Here is a 22,376-nt window from a genome sequence, read left to right on the forward strand (position 1 = left end):
AAACAATATGCAAAGTATTGTTAAAAGATAGGTCATAAGCTTTGAAATAGACATTCTATTCAAAAACATGTCAATACTCTATAGAATACATACAACAATTCTACAAAAAAAAATTATTTACACTGCTAATTGGTGCTTGAGAATGTGTTTATATTTCAGTAAATTGTCCAACACCAACCAAATGAATGTTTAAAATTTCATTAGGCCGTTACGATTCAACATTACATCCTATTAACAAACCTATAAAGTGGATAGCTTTATAAAAGCATTAGAACCTCATGAGTGGCAGGCAGAACTAAATTTTATCGTGTTAAAGACAGTGGCTAAAAAAAAAAAACAGTAATTTCCCCAGCAGACGACGGCACTTCTGAATTCACAGAAATGCATTAAGTTATTAAAGGGAACAGTTAACATGCCTTATTCATGGAATAACCCGTATCTAGTCAGTGTATTGAGCGACTTGGGAGAAAAACACAAAATGAAGCAAAATATCACAATAATATTTCCCCGCAATCATACAAGTTGTAAATTTGGAAATTAGGCTCATTCTGAGACATATTATTGGAGAATAAAAAGACTGTGCTGAATCACTGTTTATACACAACACAGAATCATTGCGTGATTACAATATATAAAAGGAGGCCATTCTGCCCATTGTGTTCATGCAGCTCTCTGCGACAGCAATTCAGCTAGTCCCATGCCCCTCTCTTTCCCCCATAGCCCTGCAAATCTTTTCTTCAGATAATTATGCAATTCACTTTTGAAAGCGATGATTGAATCTGCCTCCACCACACCTCTCAGGCAGTGCATTCCAGATCCTAACCGCTCACTGCCTGAAAAAGCTTTTCCTCATGATGCCTCTAGTTTTTTTTCTAATCACTTTAAATCGGTGTCCTCCGGTTCTTGACCTTTCTGGTTGTTACTTCACAGAATCACAGAATTGTTACAGCGTGGAAGGCAGCTACTAGGCCCATCGTCCCCGCACCAGCTCTCCGAAAGAGCAGAGAGTCATAGTTTTTTACAGCACAGAAACAGGCCCTTCGGCGCATCGGGTCTGTGCCGGCCATCAAGCACCTGTTTATTCTAATACCATTTTCCAGCACTTGGCCCACAGCCTTGTATGCTATGGCATTTCAAGTGCTCATCTAAATACTTCTTAAATGTTGAGGGTTCCTGCCTCTACCACCCCTTCAGGCAGTATGTTGCAGATTCCAACCACCCTCTGGGTGAAAATGTTTTTCCTCAAATCCCCTCTCAGCCTCCTGCCCCTTAGCTGAAATCTATGCCCCCTGGTTATTGACCCCTCCGCTAAGGGAAAAAGTTTCTTTCTATCTATCCTATCAATGCCCCTCATAATTCTGTATATCTCAATCAGGTCCCCACTCAGCCTTCTCTGCTCTAAGGAAAACAACCCTAGCCGATAAAGTCTCTCTTCATAGCTGAAATGCTCCAGCCCAGGCAACATCCTGGTGAATCTCCTCTGCACCCTCTCCAGTGCAATCACATCCTTCTTATAGTGTGGTGACCAGAACTGTACACAGTACTCCAGCTGTGGCCTAATTAGCATTTTGTACAGCTCCATCATAAACCTCCCTGCTCTTATATTCTATGCCTCGGCTAATAAAAAGGCAAGTATCCCATATGCTTTCCTAACCACCTTATCTACCTGTGCTGCTGCCTTCAGTGATCTATGGACAAGTACACCAAGGTCCCTCTGTACTTCCTAGGGTCCTACCAACCATTGTATATTCCCTTGCCTTGTTAGTCCACCCAAAATGCATCACCTCACACTTCTCAGGATTAAATTCCATTTGCCACTGCTCCACCCATCTTACCAGCCCATCTATAACGTCCTGTAATGTAAGGCTTTCCTTCTCACTATTTATGACACCCGCCAATTTTCGTGTCATCTGCGAACTTACTGACCATACCTCCTATATTCACATCTAAATCATTAATGTACACTACAAACAGCAAGGGTCCCAGCACCAATCCCTGCGGTACACCACTGGTCACAGGCTTCACTAGCAAAAACAACCCTCGGCCATCACCCTCTGCCTCCTACCACTAAGCCAATTTTGGATCCAATTTGTCAAATTGCCCTGGATCCCATGGGCTCTTACCTTCTTAACCAATCTCCCATGTGGGACCTTACTGAAGTCCATGTAGACTACATCAACTGCTTTACCCTCATCTACACATCTAGTCACCTCCTCGAAAAATTAAATCAAGTTTGTCAGACACGATCTCCCCCTGACAAAGCCACGCTGACTATGCCTGCCTCTCAGAATTTTTTTCCAATAGTTTCCCTACCACTGATGTTAGACTCACTGGCCTGTAATTACCTGGTTTATCCCTGTTACCCTTCTTGAATAATGGTATCACATTCGCTGTCCTCCAGTCCTCTGGTACCTCTCCTGTGGCCAGAGAGGATTTGAAGATTTGTGTCAGAGCCTTGCCTCACCTAACAGCCTGGGATACATCTCATGTGGGCTTGGGGATTTATCCACTTTTAAGCCCGCTAAAACAGCTGTTACTTCCTCCCTTTCAATGCTAATTTGTTCAAGTATATCACAATCCCCCTCCCTGATCTCTACAACTACATCAGCCTTTTCCATAGTGAACACAGATGAAAAGTAATCATTTAAAACTTCACCTATGTCATCCGGCTCCACACACAGATTGCCACTTTGGTCCTTAATGGGCCCTACTCTTTCCCTGGTCATCCTCTTGCCCTTAATATACTTAGAAAATGCCTTGGGATTTTCCTTTATCTTGCTCACTAGTGTTTTTTCATGTCCTCTCTTTGCTCTCCTAATTACTTTTTCAAGTACCCCCCCCCCCCCCACCCCACACTTTCTATACTCCTCTAGGGCCGCCGCTGTTTTTAGCACTCTGAACCTGCAATAAGCCTCCTTTTTTTCTTATCCAATCCTCTATATCCCTTGACATCCAGGGTTCCCTGGACTTGTTGGTCCTATCCTTCACCTTTAGGGGAACATGTTGGCCCTGAACTCTCACTCTTTCCTTTTTGAATGACTCCCACTGGTCTGATGTAGACTTGCCTACAAGTAGCTGCTCCCAGTCCACTTTGGCCAAATCCTGTTTTATCATATTGAAATCGGCCTTCCCCCAATTCAGTACTTTTATTTTTGGTCCCTCTTTGTCCTTTTCCATAACTACCTTACACCTTAGAGTCTCTGAAATGCTCCCCGCCGACACTTCTACCACTTGTCCAGCTTCATTCCCTAGAATTAGGTCCAGCACCACTGTTCTCTTGTAGGATTTTCTACATGCTGGATCAAAAAGCTCTCCTGTATGCATTTTAAGAATTCCGCCCCCTTTATGCCTTTTGCACTAAGACTATCCCAGTTAATATTGGGGAAGTTGAAATCCCCTACTATTATTACCCTACTATTTTACACCTCTTTGAGATTTGCCTACATATCTGCTCCTTTACCTCTCCCTGACTGTTTGGAGGTCTGTAGTACATTCCCAGCCAAGTGTTTGCCCCCTTTTTGTTTTTAAGTTCTACCCATATGGCCTCATTTGAGGAACCTTCTAAGATATCATCCCTCCTTACTGCAGTAATTGACTCCTTGATCAACAGTGCAATGCCACCTCCTCTTTTACACCCTCCCCTGTCATGCCTGAAGATTCTATACCCTGGAATATTGAGCTGCCAGTCCTGCCCTTCCCTCAACCATTAGCAATAATATCATATTCCCATGTGTTAATCAACACCGTCAATTAATCTGCCTTACTAGTAAGAATCCTTGCGTTAAAATAGATGCAATCCAGCCTTGCATTATTCGCTTGTGCCTTAGCAGGTCTATATCTGCACTGCCTTCCAGACTGACTTAGTTTCTGTTCCATATTTAACTGCATCACCCCCTACTGTACCTCCACTCTGTATCCCATCCCCCTGCCAAATTAGTTTAAAACCCCCCCAACAGCACTAGCAAACCTCCCAGCAAGGATGTTGGTCCCGTTCCGGTTCAGGTGCAACCCATCCAACTTGTACAGGTCCCACCTTCACCAGAAACAGACCCAGTGTTGCAGGAATTTAAAGCCCTCCCTCCTGCACCATCTCCTCAGCCACGCATTCATCGGCTCTATCCTCCTATTCATATATTCACTAGCACATGGCACCGGGAGTAATCCAGAGATTTCAACATTTGAGGTCCTGCTTTTTAAATCTGCTACCTAGCTCCCTAAATTCTTGTTGCAGGACCTCATCCCTCTTTCTACCTATGCTGTTGGTACCAATGTGAACCACAACCTCTGACTGTTCACCCTCCCCCTTCAGAATGTCCTGCAGTCGCTCCGTGACATCCTTGACCCTAGCACCAGGGAGGCAACATACCATCCTAGAGTCACGTTTGCGGCCACAGAAACGCCTATCTGTACCCCTTATGATAGAATCCCCTATCGCTGTAGCTCTCCCACTCTTTATCCTGCCCTCCTGTGCAGCTGAGCCACCCGTGGTGCAGACTTGGCTCTTGCTACATTCCCCTGAGAAGCTATCTCCCCCAACAGTATCCCAAGTGGAAAATATGTTAGATAGATAGGGAGATGGACCCAGGGGACCCCTGCATTACCTGCCGAGTACTTCTACTCTGCCTGGCGGTCACCCATTCCCTTTCTGCCTGAGCAGTCTTTACCTGCGGTGTGACCACCTCCCTGTATGTGCAATCCACGATGATCTCAGCCTAGCGGATGCTCCAGTGTCCCCAGCCGCTGCTCCAGATCCGAAACGCAGATTTCGAGTAGCTGCAGCTGGAGATACTTCCTGCATACGTGTTTGCCCTGGACACTGGAAGTGTCCCTGACTTCCCACATTGCACAAGAGGAGCACTCCACGCTGCCGAGCTGCCCTGCCATGACTTACCCTTAATTTACTCCCTTAAATTACCGAAAAATTTGATTATTTACACTGGGGACCTTGATTCCCTAAAATAAACTACCCACTATATTAAAAAAAACTGCAGACCTTTCTCTTTACTTTGGTTACTTACCCAGCTATTTAGAGTTATTCCCTAACAGCAGTTACTCACAAACCAATCACCTTGCAGCTTTCCTGTGATGTCACTGTTGACTTTTTTTCATTTCTTCAAAACTCCTGCACGCCTGGACTCCTCTCCGCTCCGGGAAGGTAAGCGTCTAGGCCGCGATCCTTGGGCTCTATTTATCCGCTCCTCAATCAGTGTTCTCCCCGCAGGTCCGCTCCCAGAAGGTAAGGCAATTCACTTAGTGCCATTTCCCTACCTTCTCCCCATAACTCTGCACATTCTTCCTTTTCATTTAACAGTGCTTCAACTGAACCTGCTTCTGCCACACTCTCAGGCAATGCATTCCAGACTTTAACCACCCACTGCGTGAAAAAGTTTTCATGTTGCTTTTGCTTCTCTTCCCCATTACTTTAAACCTGTGCCTTCTCGTTGGTTTCTCCCCATCTACTCTGTCCAGTCCCCTCATGATTTTGAATACCTCTATCAAATCACCTTTAAAGCCTTCTCTTCTCCAAGGAAAACAGTCCTAACTTCTCCAATCTATCTTCATAACTGAAATTCCTCATCCCTAGAACCATTCTCATGAATCTTTTCTGTATTCTCTCCAAGGCCCTCATGTCTTTCCTAAAGTACGGTGCCCAGAACTGGGCGCAATACTCCAGCTGAGGCCGAACTAGTGTCTTATATAAGTTCAACATAACTTCCTTGCTCTTGTACTCTCTGCCCTTATTAGTAAAGCCCAGGATACTGTATGCTTTATTGACTGCTCTCTCAACCTTCCACACTCAAATATTTGAAAGCTGTCTTAGCTGGCCTCCCATCTTACATAAACTTGAGCTTATCCAAAAAGTTGTGACCTGTAACTAAACCGGCACCAAGTTCCATTCGCCTATCAACTCAGTTGCTTGCTGACATACATTGGAGCATCCAGTCTACGAACTGGGGATGAAACTTCTTAGCTCGCTGCATATCACGGCGGTGCACTTTGAACTCGGTGGCCTTCTGACACGGAAGCACCTCTACGGAGCCCACGCGATATTTTGCTCAGGCGCTGATTTAATGGAAGGGGCGGCCACTCCATACCCAGCAATGGCATCCAGTGCCACCATGCCAGCGCCATTTTTAAAGGGCTTCAAGCCCTTAGGAAAAATTTTAATTTTTAAAGTGATATAGTGGTGCATTGTATGTCAAAAATTAAATAAATGCTGGTGGCCCTTTCCCACCAACCCCCCACCCCCCAACAACCAATGTTTGTTTCTGGGGTAATAGCAACAAAATGAAGTTTATTCCCAACACCCCTCCCCCCAACCTCTTAACATTTGCCCTTCAACCTCTTCCCACCATCCTCGCAGCCAAGAAGTGCTTTTCCCGCTCTCCCCCCACCCCGATAATTTCAGTCCTTCCCCCTCCCCACCAGTGTCTCGCCTCGGAACTCTGTATGGAGTTCCGAAGGCGCAAGAGTTGTGGCCGGTGGCTGTAATATCGATGTGGGAAGGCCGCCAGGACAAGGTAAGTAGATGTAAATTTATTAGTGTTGATTTTACTATTTAAATGAAGGCCCTGCCACCAAGCTGCAGGAGGGGGGCAGCACCGAGGCCTCGCCGCCGGTAAAATGCAGCAGGACCTTCTTGGCATTGGGGGTCGTGGTGGGCCGCTCCTGCAAGTATTTTACGGGCCCCCCGTCATGACCCCCGACGTCGAGGGGCTGGTAAAATTCAGCCCGAAATTTAAGATTCTCATCCTGGTGTTTAATCATTCCATTGCCTCATTCCATGCTATCTCTGTACCCTCAGAACAATAGGTACCTTCATCTCTGGACCTTTAGTGATCTCCCCAATTCTCTTCACCTCATCATTAGGGGCCATGCCTTGAGCCAATATGTATGTTGCCCAGAGTTCTGGAATTCCTTCACTAAAATGCTCAACTTTTCTCTCCTCCTTAAAACTTAGTTCTTTGACCAAGCTTCGAATCACTTTCCTAATCCTCCTTGGCTCGGTATCAATTTTTGTCCGAATAAACTGTGGTGTAGTACCTTGTACACTTTAACTTAAAGGTACTATATAATCATCAGACCCCTTTCCTATCCTGAGTGGCGTGAAACAGGGCTGTGTTCTCGCACCTACACTGTTTGGGATCTTCTTCTCCCTGCTGCTCTCAAATGCGTTCAAGTCTTCAGAAGAAGGAATTTTCCTCCACACAAGATCAGGTGGCAGGTTGTTCAACCTTGCCTGTCTTAGAGCGAAGACCCAAGTACGGACAGTCCTCATCAGGAAACTCCTCTTTGCTGACGATGCTGCATTAACATCTCACACTGAAGAGTGTCTGCAGAGTCTCAGGTGTGCGGCTGCCTGCAACGAATTTGGCCTAACCATCAGCCTCAAGAAAACGAACATCATGGGACAGGACGTCTGAAATGCTCCATCCATCAATATCGGCGACCACGCTCTGGAAATGGTTCAAGAGTTCACCTACCTAGGCTCAACTATCACCAGTAACCTGTCTCTCGATGCAGAAATCAACAAGCGAATGGGAAAGGCTTCCACTGCTATGTCCAGACTGGCCAAGAGAGTGTGGGAAAATGGCACACTGACACGGAACACAAACGTCCGAGTGTATCAAGCCTGTGTCCTCAGTACCTTGCTCTACGGCGGCGAGGCCTGGACAACGTATGTCAGCCAAGAGCAACGTCTCAATTCATTCCATCTTTGCTGCCTCCGGAGAATCCTTGGCATCAGGTGGCAGGACTGTATCTCCAACGCAGAAGTCCTTGAGGCGGCCAACATCCCCAGCATATACACCCTACTGAGCCAGCGGCGCTTGAGATGGCTTGGCCATGTGAGCCGCATGGAAGATGGCAGGATCCCCAAAGACACATTGTACAGTGAGCTCGTCACTGGTATCAGACCCACCCGCCATCCATGTCTCCGCTTTAAAGACGTCTGCAAACGCGACATGAAGTCTTGTGACATTGATCACAAGTCGTGGGAGTCAGTTGCCAGTGATCGCCAGAGCTGGCGGGCAGCCATAAAGGCAGTGCTAAAGTGTGGCGAGTCGAAGAGACTTAGCAGTTAGCAGGAAAAAAGATAGAAGCACAAGGGGAGTGCCAACTGTGTAACAGCCCCGAAAACCAATTTTATCTGCAGCACCTGTGGAAAAGTCCGTCACTCTAGAATTGGCCTTTATAGCCACTCCAGGCGCTGCTTCACAAACCACTGACCACCTCCAGGCGCTTACCCATTGTCTCTCGAGACAAGGAGGCCAAAGAAGAAGGCTACATAATTGCAAGTTATACAGCATGCAATTATGTGCACACCTCAAAAATACAACAGGCAGAGAGCAGGTATTTAAATATGACAAAAGTTCAAATTTATAGACATTACCATGACCAACTAATGACTTCAGTCTTGGCTCAGCATTAGCACTCCTGCCTTCCTGAAGGTTGTGGGTTCAAGACAGTTCAGTGCAGTACTGAGGGAATGCTGCACTGTCTGAGGTGCCATACTTCGGATGAGACATTGTCTGCCCATGACACAATTCAAACAACAGCAGGGGAATTCTCCCAGTGTTCCGGCCAAGATTTATCCCTCAACCCACATCACAAAACGATTATCTGGCTATGAATCTCATTGCTGTTTGTGGAAGCTTGCTGTGTGGAAACTGTCAGCTACGTTATCCTACATTACAACAACGACTACACTTCAAGGACTGAATTTTATGGGTCCCGAGGAACAGGAACGGAAGGGGGGTGGGGTGGGGTGCGGGCGGGAGGATGCCATAAATTGCGTCGGAAGGTGGGCGGGGGTGTGGAGGGTAGCACGGCAGAGTGCCTGTTGCCTTCCAATTAGTCTGGGGCAGGGAATGCCGAGGACAACCTTCCTGCCCAGGCCAACTGAGGCCCTTAAATGGCCACTTAAGGGCCTCTTCCCACCTCCACCTCAAATTCAGCCACCGTGGGGAGATGCCACCAGGTAAAAACTGGCAGTCTCCTAGTGGGGTCAGATCTCTCCTTTGCCGGGCAATCAAAGGATTTCAGAATGCCACTCCGGCAGTGATCGCTGACCCCCCTCCCCACCCCACCTGTTGCCAGGACCTGCCTAAAGGGCCCTGGTGACCCGATCCCGCTCACTTCTCCTGGGGTCTTCGCTTTCCTCAATGCTGTCAGGCCTCCTGCAGTACTAGCAGTGGCCATTGTCCCAGTGGCACTGCTGACACTGCAGAACTGCCGGCCTTCCGACTGACTGGCAGCTCGTGGATGTGGGAGCTCGTCCCTTAAAGAGACAGCATCCCCGACGTTGGGCAATTAATTGCCTGCCCGCCGTTATATAGCAACAGGGTCTGACAGAGGGGTGCGGTGGGGTCTCCCCCAACCTTTTGGACCACCGTCAGGACCCCCATGGCCAGAATAAAATTCAACCCCAAAAATACTTCATTAACTGTAAAGCACTTTGTTCAATTTCTATCCCCCCAAAATTAGAGGGTACATCACCAAGGGTTGAAAGTATTAGCCAACATCTTTAAGGCTAATAGTAGCAGAATTAAGTAAAGGGTACTGTATATTTTTTCCGTACGGAAAGTCCTCATCAGAGAACTCCTCTTTGCTGACGATGCTGCTTTAACATCTCACACTGAAGAATGCCTGCAGAGTCTCATCGACAGGTTTGCGTCTGCCTGCAATGAATTTGGCCTCACCATCAGCCTCAAGAAAATGAACATCATGGGGCAGGACGTCAGAAATGCTCCATCCATCAATATTGGCGACCACGCTCTGGAAGTGGTTCAAGAGTTCACCTACCTAGGCTCAACTATCACCAGTAACCTGTCTCTAGATGCAGAAATCAACAAGCGCATGGGTAAGGCTTCCACTGCTATGTCCAGACTGGCCAAGAGAGTGTGGGAAAATGGCGCACTGACACGGAACACAAAAGTCCGAGTGTATCAGGCCTGTGTCCTCAGTACCTTGCTCTACGGCAGCGAGGCCTGGACAACGTATGCCAGCCAAGAGCGACGTCTCAATTCATTCCATCTTCGCTGCCTTCGGAGAATACTTGGCATCAGGTGGCAGGACTATATCTCCAACACAGAAGTCCTTGAAGCGGCCAACACCCCCAGCTTATACACACTACTGAGTCAGAGGCGCTTGAGATGGCTTGGCCACGTGAGCCGCATGGAAGATGGCAGGATCCCCAAAGACACATTGTACAGCGAGCTCGCCACTGGTATCAGACCCACCGGCCGTCCATGTCTCCGCTATAAAGACGTCTGCAAACGCGACATGAAATCGTGTGACATTGATCACAAGTCGTGGGAGTCAGTTGCTAGCATTCGCCAGAGCTGGCGGGCAGCCATAAAGACAGGGCTAAATTGTGGCGAGTCGAAGAGACTTAGTAGTTGGCAGGAAAAAAGACAGAGGCGCAAGGGGAGAGCCAACTGTGCAACAGCCCCGACAAACAAATTTCTCTGCAGCACCTGTGGAAGAGCCTGTCACTCCAGAATTGGCCTTTATAGCCACTCCAGGCGCTGCTTCACAAACCACTGACCGCCTCCAGGCGCGTATCCATTGTCTCTCGAGATAAGGAGGCCCAAAAGAACTGTATATTAGAAATCTATGACAAAAATACAATCAGAGGTATTTTTCTACAAACTAAAATCCAGTTCACAGAGTTCTGATTAAGATTGAAGTTGGAGAGGGGAGGGGTAAAGTGGTCCTTCAGTTCCCAACTTTATTCCCATAGTATCGAGTTAGTATTACACTGAGTGAGGAAGAAATCTGAAGGTTTATTTTATGCACTTGGAGCTAATATTCTGCAAGACAGCTTCATAAAAACAATGCAATCATGGTTTAAATCAGTTTGTTCCCTCCTCCATCTCACAACCAAAAACAAAACACCATTAACATCTACTTCCTCCTCCAAGAAACAAAGAATTATTGAAGTATTTTACGAAAAACAACTTGCATTTATATAGCACCTTTAATGTAGTAAACAGTCCCAAAGCCCTTCATGGAGCACTCAAACAAAATTTGACACCAAGCCAGAGGTTAAAGAAGGGAGTTCCAGAGCATGGGCCTAAGCAACTGAAGGCACTGCCGTCAATGAAGTAGTGATTAAAATTGGGGATGGTCAACAGGCCAGAATTAGAGAAGCACAGACATATCGAAGGGTTGTTGGGCTGGAGGAAATTTCAGAGATAGGGAGGAGCTAAGTCACGGAGGGATTTGTAAACAAGGATGAGACTTTTTAAAACCAAGAGGTTGCTTAACTGGGGGCCAGCGTAGGTCAGCAAACACAGGGATGATGGGTAAATGAGACTTGATGCGAGTTAGAATACAGACCAAGTTTACAGAGGGGTGACCACAGGAGGCCGACCAGGAGTGGTTAGAATAGTCAAGTCCAGAAGTAACAAAGGTAAGGATGAGGGTTTCAGCTGAAAATGAGCTGAAGCAGGTGCGGAGTCGGGCGATGTTAAGGAAGTGCAAATAGGCTTTCTTAGTGTTGGTACCAATAAGTGACCTGGGAGCTCACCTCAGGGTCAAACATGACACCAAAGTTGTTAACAGTCTGGTTCAGACTGAGGCAGTTGCCAGGGAGAGGAATGGATTCAATGGCTATGGAACGGAGTTTATGGCAGGGACAGAGGGAAATGGCTTCAATCTTCCCGATGTTTAGTTGGAGGAAATTTCTGCTCGTCCACTACCCGAATGTCGTACGAACCAGTCCGAATAACGGCTAGTTAGTTTCAAAATAGTAATGCTGTATTAAATAATGCAATACCCAGTTTATTCAGCTCACAAAGTGAAGTGGATGGCACAGCAGATTACAATGTTTGAATCCAGGTCAAACCAACAAAATAAAAAGTTTGCTCCTTCTGCTGGCTGAAAGATGAAATGATTCTCAATTCATTCTTGCCTCAGTCTGCTAGGGAAGTGGGTGTGAGCCCAAACACAGCAAATACAAAAATGGCTATAATTAAGACACATTTCTGCAATGATTGGAACGTCATGCTACACTTGGCACCGAAGGGATTGATGCTGACACCAGCTGCTTAAAGTGAGAAAATGTTCTTGTCTCAATATATGTCCTGTATCTTGATAAGCAGACAAAAACAAATTTTGCAATGACTGGAACATTTTCCTCTGGTTTCAGATCCCTGTGTTATATATCAGGTTTTCATGATACTGTGATAAAACAGCCCAAACTGATTGTTTTGGCATTTAAAAAAGAATCAAGAAAGGCAAAAATTAATTCAGCCACTCTTCATTAAGAAGCTCACAAGTAATTTCAAATAGTTTCACTTCAGGTTTTGTTTCGATACTCCTCCAGAATTTAGCCTTGAATTAATAAATTCACATACTTGTTTAACAACATGGATTTTTTCAAAGCACAGATGATGCTGTATGCCTGAACACTGTTCGACATTTCTCTTTCTCCAAGCTCAAAATACCTAGTTTTTTGTTTAAAGCCAATCCGGACCTGAATAGGCTATAGTCCAACGATCTCTGCTGCTTAAAATATCAGACATCAAGCATTGACTAGAAACATTGAAACATACTGTATACACGGAAAAAGATGATGATCAATGGTTTGCTGTATTATTCTGTGATTCTATGGCTGCCCTCACATGCATTGTCGTAGTCTGTAATAGACACAAAATAAAGGCTTTAAACTATAGCTTTAAAAAGGAAATTCCACCCTCCTCACCTCAGCCCATCAGTGATTTTGGGGAAAATCCTGGGGTATGAGTCAAAATTATTTTTTCTTCAGTTACAGTTTCACTTTAACTTAGTATCTTTTAGTGAAATTACCTCATAAAGCTTTGAAGTTGATCCAATGTGTTTAAAATATTTTACACTAACAGATTTTTTGCTATTCATGGTATGTCAGCATATTATTATTTAATGTAAAAAGGTGGAGTTGTGAGTAACACGATCAGTCCCTTTACGCTATAAAGATCTAACTGCTGCAAAAAGGAAGTTAATTCCTGATAGGTGCATTTTGAGTTCAAATACAGCGACAGTTTATCTGTAGATTGGCACTTGCATGATTCTTCTCAAAGCTCTGAACAAACCAAAGAATGACAGGCTTTTTAAAAAAAATAGGAGCACTTGATAATTGCGCGTGAAAATGTGTGATGCCTGATATGATGGATGCATCAGAAACTTTGCTCATGGGCCTGAGATTTCGAGAGCAGTTGTGATGTTTGGTATGGTCTTATTCCAAGTAGGAAGTACATAATGAAGAGCTAAAGAGAAATGTGCAGTGGGTATGGCAGTAAGAGGGAGGATGCAAGCAAGGGAACAGAACACAGCAGAGGGAAAGAGGAAAATCAGCACAGCTGAGAGGGTGGCCATGACAGGATACAACATACGGGAAGAACAGAGCTGGGGAACAGTTGTGTATGCAAAAATTCAAACAAAAATGAACGCACTGGACCTAGAGCAATTCAGGAACTTGCTGAGTTAATAGCATTGCAAACATAATGAACCATATTTGTTCCAAGATTTTCTTTCTGCTTTGCAGTCAAAAAACTGAGAAAAACTTCTGTTTGCTCAAATGATATACATCCAGATTATCTTTTACTAAATAAAATGATTGAGAAATAGATGTGCTATTCCTGGAATGAAATACAGCTTCCTGTTTCAGATGAGATGTTAACTTGAGGCACTCTCTGTTGGATGTGCAAGAAAACATGGCACTATTCAAAGAAGACCAGGGGTGTTCTCTCAGTGTCTTGGTCAATATTTATCCTTCAACCAACGTCACCAAAAACAAGTTACCTAGTCATTTATCCCTTTGCTGTTTGTGGGATCTTGCTGTGCACAAATTGGTTGCCCTGTTTTCCTACATTATAACAGGTGACAACACTTGAAAAGAACTACACTGGTTGTGAATTGTTTTGAGATATTCAGAGGTCATGTAAGAAGACAGCAGGAGGCACATTGGGAATTGTAGTCTCTCAGACTGATACTAGTACATTGCAGGAGTTTGGTTTCAGCCTGAGGGTCAAGCAAAATTATATCCCAGGCTTCTACTAGAGGGAAAAGCTTCTGCAGAGAAACATTTCAAGAAATTCAAACGTATACAAGTCAATTGTATAGGGATGTTCAAATTTGTCATGAATTACATTTAATATCTTTTTTCTTCATTTAGAAGCATAACTTTCATTATGTTGAGGTGACCAACAAACCAAGATGGTGCACAAAATGATTTTCAAATATAAAATCAAGCAATTTCAACAATTAACTTTGTTTAAAAATTTGATAGCTATTACCTGTCAATTTTTGACGGATACATTCTATATATTTTTAAAGGATCAAGAATGAGAGGGCACAGATTTAAAGTATTTGGTAAGAGAAGCAAAAGCGACAGGAGGAGAAACTTTTTCACACAGCGAGTGATTAAGGTCTGGAATGCACTGCCTGACAATGTGGTAGAGGCAGGTTCAATTGAAGCATTCAAAAGGGAATTAGACTGTTATATGAAAAGGAAGAATGTGCAGGATTACAGGGAGAAGGCAGGGGAATGGAACTAAGTGAACTGCTCTTTCAGAGAGCCGGTATGGACACGACAGGCTGAATGGCCTCCTGCTGCACTGCAACAATTCTGTGATTTTTAGTTATAAAAATATTTCATGCAAAAAAATTACAAGTCAGATGCCAGTGTACCAAACTCACACTAGCTGCAAGACCTATATATACACAAACATATTTATTACAATGACATTCATAGTGTAGTTTTATTTTAGTTCTCTTTTTGCCAACAGTTGCTCTTAGTACAGAAGCTAACCACTTGGGTGCTTTGGGGTGTTCACTGGCACCAGAATCAAAAACTATACAGATAATGATTTTAAAAATGCTGGAAATTCATTGCAAAAATATGAGAGAGATTTTCCACAAGTTTTCTCTGATCTTCTGTCAAAGAAAGAATCCCTGTGGAAATGCCAGGCCCCGCACCACATACTTTACCCTATGAACCAACCTTTGTTCATGGACCTAGAAGATAAGCATGGAGGTATAATAGCTGCATGTATTCCTAGCTGTAACCAAATCAGCCCTGCAATAGCCAGCATGGGTCACTGCACATCAATTTGAATGGAAGCCCTTTCTTCATCCTCCCATCCCACAGCCTGGGGTCACTGCTAACAAAATTAATGCTTCAAAACAATGTCTGGCATCGGTCATCTGCAAATTCACTGGTTTATTCATATAGTGAAATTTATTTTAGACTGCTGGTAGTCTATCCTATAGCATGAAATTGATGGCTACAGTAAACTGCATCATACAAAACAACATTGAAGAAAATCAAGTGAAGAGCTATTAGCAAAAACCACACTAATACTCTTAAGTGCACTGTCTTCCAAAATATTCAAATATTTTACTGTATAGAGTCATTAGTATTTGGAATGCATTGCCTGATAGGGTGGTGAATATAGATTCAGTAGTACCCCTCAAAAAAAAGGAATTGGATAAATAGTTGTACGAGAAAAAATTGCAAGGATATGGGGAAAGAGCATGGAAGTGGGACTAACTGAATTGCTCTTGGAAAGAGCCGGTGCAGACTCGATGGGTCAAATGGCCTCCTTCTGAGTTGAACTATTACATGATTCTATGAAAACTACATTCAATTACCATAAATGAAAGTTCCTGCTCTTTGTTGTTTCTTCTCCTCTGCACTGTTGAACTACAAGAAAGCCCCCAACAAGTTAACATCCGTAGCACTTAAAATAGCCAGAAGTGCTGCACAAATAACAGCCAGGCGCTGTGCACATGACTACTGGCAACACCTACGCAGTCGTATTCAGCTGGCCTCCGACACCAGAAACATCAGCGGAACGTATGATGGCATTAAGAGAGCTTTTGGGCCAACCATCAAGAAGATCACTCCCCACCACCCCCCTCCACCAGCTCAAGTCTAAATCAGGGGAAACAATCACTGATCAACACATCAACACAAGCAAATGGACCGCTGGGTGGAGCAGTACCTAGAACTGTACTACAGGGAAAATGTTGTCACTGATACCGCCCTCAATGCAGCCCAGCCTCTGCCAGTCATGGAGATGAGTTGGACGAACGCTAACAAAATCGGAACTCAGTGATGCCATTGATTCTCTAGCCAGTGGAAAAGCCTCTGGAAAAGGATGGCATTACCCCTGAAATAATCAAGAGTGCCAAGCCTGCTATATGCTCAGCACTCCATGAACTGCTTTGCCTGTCCTGGGAGGGAGCAGTACCACAGGACATGCGCGACGCCAATATCATCACCCTCTATAAGAACAAGGGTGACCACGGTGACTGCAACAACTACTGTGGAATCTCCCTGCTCAGCCTTCACTCGAGTCGTTTTAAACAGACTCCAGAAGCTGGCTGAACGTGTCTACCCTGAGGCACAGTGCAGCTTTCGAGCAGAGAGTGAGATCCACCATTGACATCCTTTTCTCCCTTCGCCAATTACAGGAGAAATGCCACGAACAACAGATGGCCCTCTACGTTGCTTTCATAGATGTCATGAAAGCCTTTGACCTCATCGACAGACGTGGTCTCTTCAGACTACGAGCAAAGATCGGATGTCCAAAGCTACTAATTATCATCACCTCATTCCATAACAATATGAAAGGCACAATTCAGCATAGCGGTGCCTCAGCAGACCCCTTTCCTATCCGGAGTGGCGTGAAACAGGGCTGTGTTCTCACACCTACACTGTTTGGGATCTTCTTCTCCCTGCTGCTCTCACATGCATTCAAGTCTTCAGAAGCAGGAATTTTCCTCCACAGGATCAGGTGGCAGGTTGTTCAACCTTGCCCGTCTTAGAGCGAAGAGCAAAGTAAAGAAAGTCCTCATCAGGGAGCTCCTCTTTGCTGATGATGCTGCACTAACATCCCACACAGAAGAGTGTCTGCAGAGGCTCATCGACAGGATTGCAGCTGCCTGCAATGAATTTGGCCTAACCATCAGCCTCAAGAAATCGAACATCATGGGACAGGACATCAGAAATGCTCCATCCATCAATATCGGCGACCACGCTCTGGAAGTGGTTCAAGAGTTCACCTACCTAGGCTCAACTATCACCAGCAACATGTCTCTCGATGCAGAAATCAACAAGTGAATGGGAAAGGTGTCCGCTGCTATTTCCAGACTGGCCAAGAGAGTGTGGGAATATGGCGCACTGATACGGAGAGAGTCAACTGTCTAACAGCCCCAACAACCAATTTTATCTACAGCGCCTGTGGAAGAGTCTGTCACTCTAGAATTGGCCTTTATAGCCACTCCAGGCGCTGCTCCACAAACCACTGATCACCTCTAGACACTTACCCATTGTCTCTCGAGACTAGGAGGCCAAAGAAGGCAGCGGCAGCATTTATCCCTTGCTTGAATGCAGTTCTAATGGTCCTGGGAACCTTCCGTCAAGTGATTAATATTCATGTGTGAACTTGAGTATAAGTGCTGACAGTTACTAAACTGTGGCAGGCATCACAGCCGAATCTGATCCGGTATTAACTCTTCAACTACACATGCGCACTTTCAGCAGCAATCACCAATCAAGGATAGTCCTTGACTGACATAAGACCAGCTAATTCAGCACAGGCCAGAGACTGAACCAGAGACCTTCTGGTAGGTATGACTGGAAAAACTCACTCTCGCTGTTAGTCTCTCTTTGTGGAATTTTGCCATAAAGCTACATTCTTGACCCCATTAAACACAACAAGGGCCAAAAATAGTCAACACTTTCCTATGGACCTTTGAAAATGCAGATCTAAGCACTGGATTATAAATATCTATCTGACAAGTTTCCCCTGATAGCACAGATGGCAAATGCAGCATGTGGCTCAGCCATAAGGATCAGAGGTAGCAGATTGAATTCCCAGTCTGTGCTGAGTTAGCCAATCTTATCCAGTATCCCCAATCCTGATTCTTTTCAGCAGGTATCACAGGAGGAAGGCAGTCAGGCACAGAGAGGCAAAAATAAACCAGCAAAAGACAAAGTAAGTAAACGAGAGAGAAAACAAGCAAGAAAGAGAACGAGAAATGGAGAGAATGTTCCTTTTAAGACATAAGCAGTTTAATTTATAGAGGGAGGTGGTGAAGGCTGTAAAGGGGGTGTTAGAAATAGCCGATAGTGGAAGTGTCAAAGTCTTGTTGAACCTTTTCACAGGAGAAGCCATAGGGGCAGGTGGGGGAGGGTGTGGGGGCCAGGGGGGTGTCAAGATTGCAAAAGTGGAAGTCAGTGGCCTGGTGATAAATAAGATTTAAACTTCAGCTGAGTGTCAAACAGGATAACAACATTGCAAACAGGCTGGTCTTGCACTCAAGCTGAACCAATGAGGAATAATGAAATCAGTGATAGGGAAGTGAAATTAATGATGCTAGTCGAAAACAATTCCTTCAACCAAACTGATGCTAAGCTGGAGAAAGATGTCACCTATTGAAAACTTCTGCTCGTACCAACTTCCTCCCATCCCATTTTGATTAGAATTTTTTTTTTTAAAAAAAGGTCTGCCTAAAATGTATTCACCCAATGAATCTATCTAAAGTACTTATACATGTCCAAAAAAAGGTTCTGTTTTTGATGGGAGTGTGGGGGCAAAGAGATAATTTGTATTTTGTCTCCCTCCACTCAGTTCTCCCAAGTACTACTCCTGAACCAAGAATGCAGATAGACAACCTGCTTGTGCTACTGCCACTATAACTTATTTGTTCACAGGATGTGAGCATCCCTGACAAGGTCAGCATTTATTGTCCATTCCTAATTGCTTTTGAGAAGGTGGTGGTGAGTCGTCTTGTTGAACTGCTGCAGTCTATGTGATGTAGGTACACCCACAGTGCTGTTAAAAAGGGAGTTTTAGGATTTTGACCCAGTGACAGTGAAGGAACGGCGATATATTTCCAAATCAGGGTGGTGCATGGCTTGATGGGGAACTTGCAGGTGGCGGCGTTCCTACTTGTCTGCTGCCCTTGTCCTTCTAGGTGGTAGAGGTCACAGGTTTGGAAGGTGCTGTTGAAGCAGGCTTGACAAATTGCTGCAGTGCATCCTGTAGATGGTACACACTGCTGCCACTGTGCACTGGTGATAGAGGGAATAAAAATTTAAGGTAATGGATGGGGTGCTGATCAAGTGGGCTGCTTTGTCCTGGATGGTGTTGAGCTTCTGGAGTGTTGTTCGAGCTGCACCCATCCAGGTAAGTGGAGAGTATTTCATCACACTCCTGACGTGCCTTGTAGACGGTGGACAGGCTTTGGGGAGTCAGGTGCGTTAGATGCCCCAGAATTTCCAGCCTCTGACCTGCTCTTGTAGCCAGTATTTAGAAGGCCTGTTCAGTTGTTAAATTTCTAGTCAATGGTAACCTCCAGAACGTTGATGGTGGGGGATTCAGGGATGGTAATGCCATTGAATGTCACGAGGAAATCGTTAGATTCTCTCTTGTTGGAGACAGTCATTTCCTGGCGCTTGTGTGCTGCGAATATTACTTGCCAATTATCAGCCCAAGCCTGAAAGTTGTGCAGGTCTTGTTGCACCTGGACACAGACTACTTCAGTATCTGAGGAGATGCTAATGGCATGAACACTGTGCAATCATCATCAAATATCCCAACTTCTGACCTATGATGAAGGGAAGGTCAGTGATGGAGTAGGTGAAGATGGCTGGGACTAGGACACAACCCTGCAACGATGTCTTGGAGCTGAGATGATCGAACAACTACAACCATCTTCCTTTATGCTAGTATGACTTCAACCAGAGAGTTTTCCCTCTGATTCCCATTGACTTCAATTTTGCTAGGGCCTCTTGACACCATACTCAGTCAAATGCTGCCTTGATGTCAAGGGCAGTCACTCTCACCTCATCTCTTGAATTCAGCTTTGTTGTCCATATTTGGACCAAGGTTTTCATGAGGTCTGGAGCAGAGTGCCCCTGGCAGAACCCAAATTGAGCACTGATTAGCTTATTCCTGTGCAAGTGCCACTTGATAGAACTGCCAATGACACCTTCCATCACTTTGCTGATGATTAAGAGTAGACTGATGGGGTGGTAATTGACTGAGATTGGATTTATCCTGCTTTTTGTGGACAAGACATAGCTGGACAATTTTCCACATTGTCAGGTAGATGCCAGTGTTATAGATGTATTGGAATGTGTTGGCTAGGGGCGGGGCTAATTCAGGAGCACAAGTCTTCAGTATTACCGCCAGGATGTTGTCAGGGCCCGTAGACTTTTCTGTATCCAGTGCCTTCAGCCTTTTCTTGAAATCATGTGGATTGAATTGAATTGGCTGAAGACTGGCATCTGTGATGCTGGGGACTTCAGGAGGCTGCCGTGTTGGTATCCACTCACAACCATCTTCAGCCAGAAGTTCCAACAGCTTCAGCCTTGAATTTTGCACTGATGTGATGGCCTCCTCCTCCATTAGTTATTTAAATGTCCACCAACATTCACGACTGGATGTAGCAGAACTGTAGAGCTTTGATCTGATCCGTTGGTTACGGGATCATTTTTGCTCTGTTAAGCGCATGATGCTTCCACTGCTCAGCATGCAAGTAGTCCTGTGTTGTGGCTTGATCAAGTTGGCATTGCATGTTTAGGTAGGCCTGGCATGCTGCTCCTGCACTCCTCAATGATCCAGGGTTGATCCCCTGTCTTGATGCTAATGGTAGAGTGAGGGATATGAAAGGCCATGAGGTTACAGATTGGGGTTGAACACAATTTTGCTGCTGCTGCTGATGGCCCACAGCACCTCATAGATGCCCAGTTGTGAGCTGCTAGATCTATTCTGAACTTATATAATTTAGCATGGTGACAGTGCACACAACACGATGGAGGTTGTCCTCAGTGTGAAGACGAGACTTTGTCTCCACAAGAAGTGTACAGTGATCACTCCTACCAATACTGTCCTGGACAGATGCATCTGCAACAGATAGACAGGTGAGGGCAAGGTCAAGTAGATTTTTACCCTTGCTGGTTCTCTCACCACATGCCGCAGGTCCAGTCTTGCAGCTACATCCTTCAGAACTCAGCTAGCTCATCAGTACTGGTTCTGCCAAGCCACTCTCGGTGACGGACATTGAAGTCCCCCATCCAAAGTGCATTCTGTGTCCTTGCTACCCTCAGTATTCAACACGCAGGAGTACTGATTCTTCAGCTGAAGAGAGCTGTATGTGGCAGTGGGTTTCCTTGCCTATTTTTGACCTGATGCCATAACACTTCATGGGGTCCAGAGTCAATGTTAAGGACATCTGGTAGGTCTGTCTTGCCAGAGGGAAAAGGACAAAGCCAGGGATGGTGGAGTCATTTGGGACATTGGCTATAAGGTATATGTACTTTCGAATATACGAATTATGAGCAGGAGTAGGCCCCTAAAGCCTGCTCCGCCATTCAACAAGATCACAGCTGATCTGACTGTAACCTCAACTCCACATTCCTGCCTACCGATAACCTTTCACCTCCTTGCTCATCAAGAATCTATCTACCTCTGCCTTAAAAATATTCAAAAATTCAGTGAATACGATGTCAGGCTATTGCTTGACTAGTCTGTGGTACAGCTCTCGGTTTTGGCACAAATCCCCAGAGGACTTTGCAGGGTTGACTGGGCCTAGGTCGATGCTGGGCGGTCCGTTCGATTTTATTCTTCTTTGACTTTTCTGTAGTGGTTTGATTGAACTGAGTGGCTTGCTAAAGGACATTATTGAAGCAGACAGGTTTTTAATGATAATCCAGTAGTTTCACTATTACTGTGACTAGCTTTTTAAAATTACAGATCTTTTAATTAATTGAATTTAAATTCTACCAGCAGCCATGGTGGGATCTGAATTCGTGTCTCCGCATCATTAGTCCAGCCTCTCAGTTACTCGTCCAGTAACTACGCTACCATAGTATGGTCTAGGTCAGAAGCGCCAACTTTCGTGCATTGTGGGCACCCAAGGGGCAAATCAGAGTTGCGAGGACCATATATAAAATTTAATTAAACATTCTGATTATTTTGGATATGTTTCTTGTTAACAGACCTTGCTGTTCTGATTTAGTTTATCCACCAATAAGGCAACAATGCTAAAAACAGCCTTTTCCAAAACTCCAGGTTCACAAAAGTCAGATATGACAAACCAGCAAATGAGAAATAAAATCACAATTAGAATAGAGGTGCCTGGGGCTTGCCAGATTTGGGGGCCCCATGTGGCCTTCCGGTTGCAGTTTGAAAACCCAGCCTTCCTGTTGCAAAGTACTTAGCACAGGCCAGCATAGTTAACATTAAAAGTTTATTGTTGGAAATGCTGGGGAGGGCAAGGTGGTTCAGCTGTTAATTAGTGTTGATAACGTAAATGGGGAAACTGACTATGTAATTATCACTGAATATGATCATTAACCCAAACATACTTCAATTTCA

The 22,376-nt window shown here is 44.9% G+C and overlaps 1 protein-coding gene across 1 annotated transcript in view; it reads right to left on the reverse strand.

Annotated features, from left to right (window-relative positions):
• LOC137383975 (lamina-associated polypeptide 2, isoforms beta/delta/epsilon/gamma-like) overlaps window positions 1-22,376 on the reverse strand; it is a 47,674-nt gene that overhangs the window by 24,214 nt on the left and 1,084 nt on the right. The window lies entirely within an intron of this gene.

Source organism: Heterodontus francisci, chromosome 25 (assembly GCF_036365525.1).
Source record: "Heterodontus francisci isolate sHetFra1 chromosome 25, sHetFra1.hap1, whole genome shotgun sequence".
NCBI lineage: Eukaryota > Metazoa > Chordata > Chondrichthyes > Heterodontiformes > Heterodontidae > Heterodontus > Heterodontus francisci.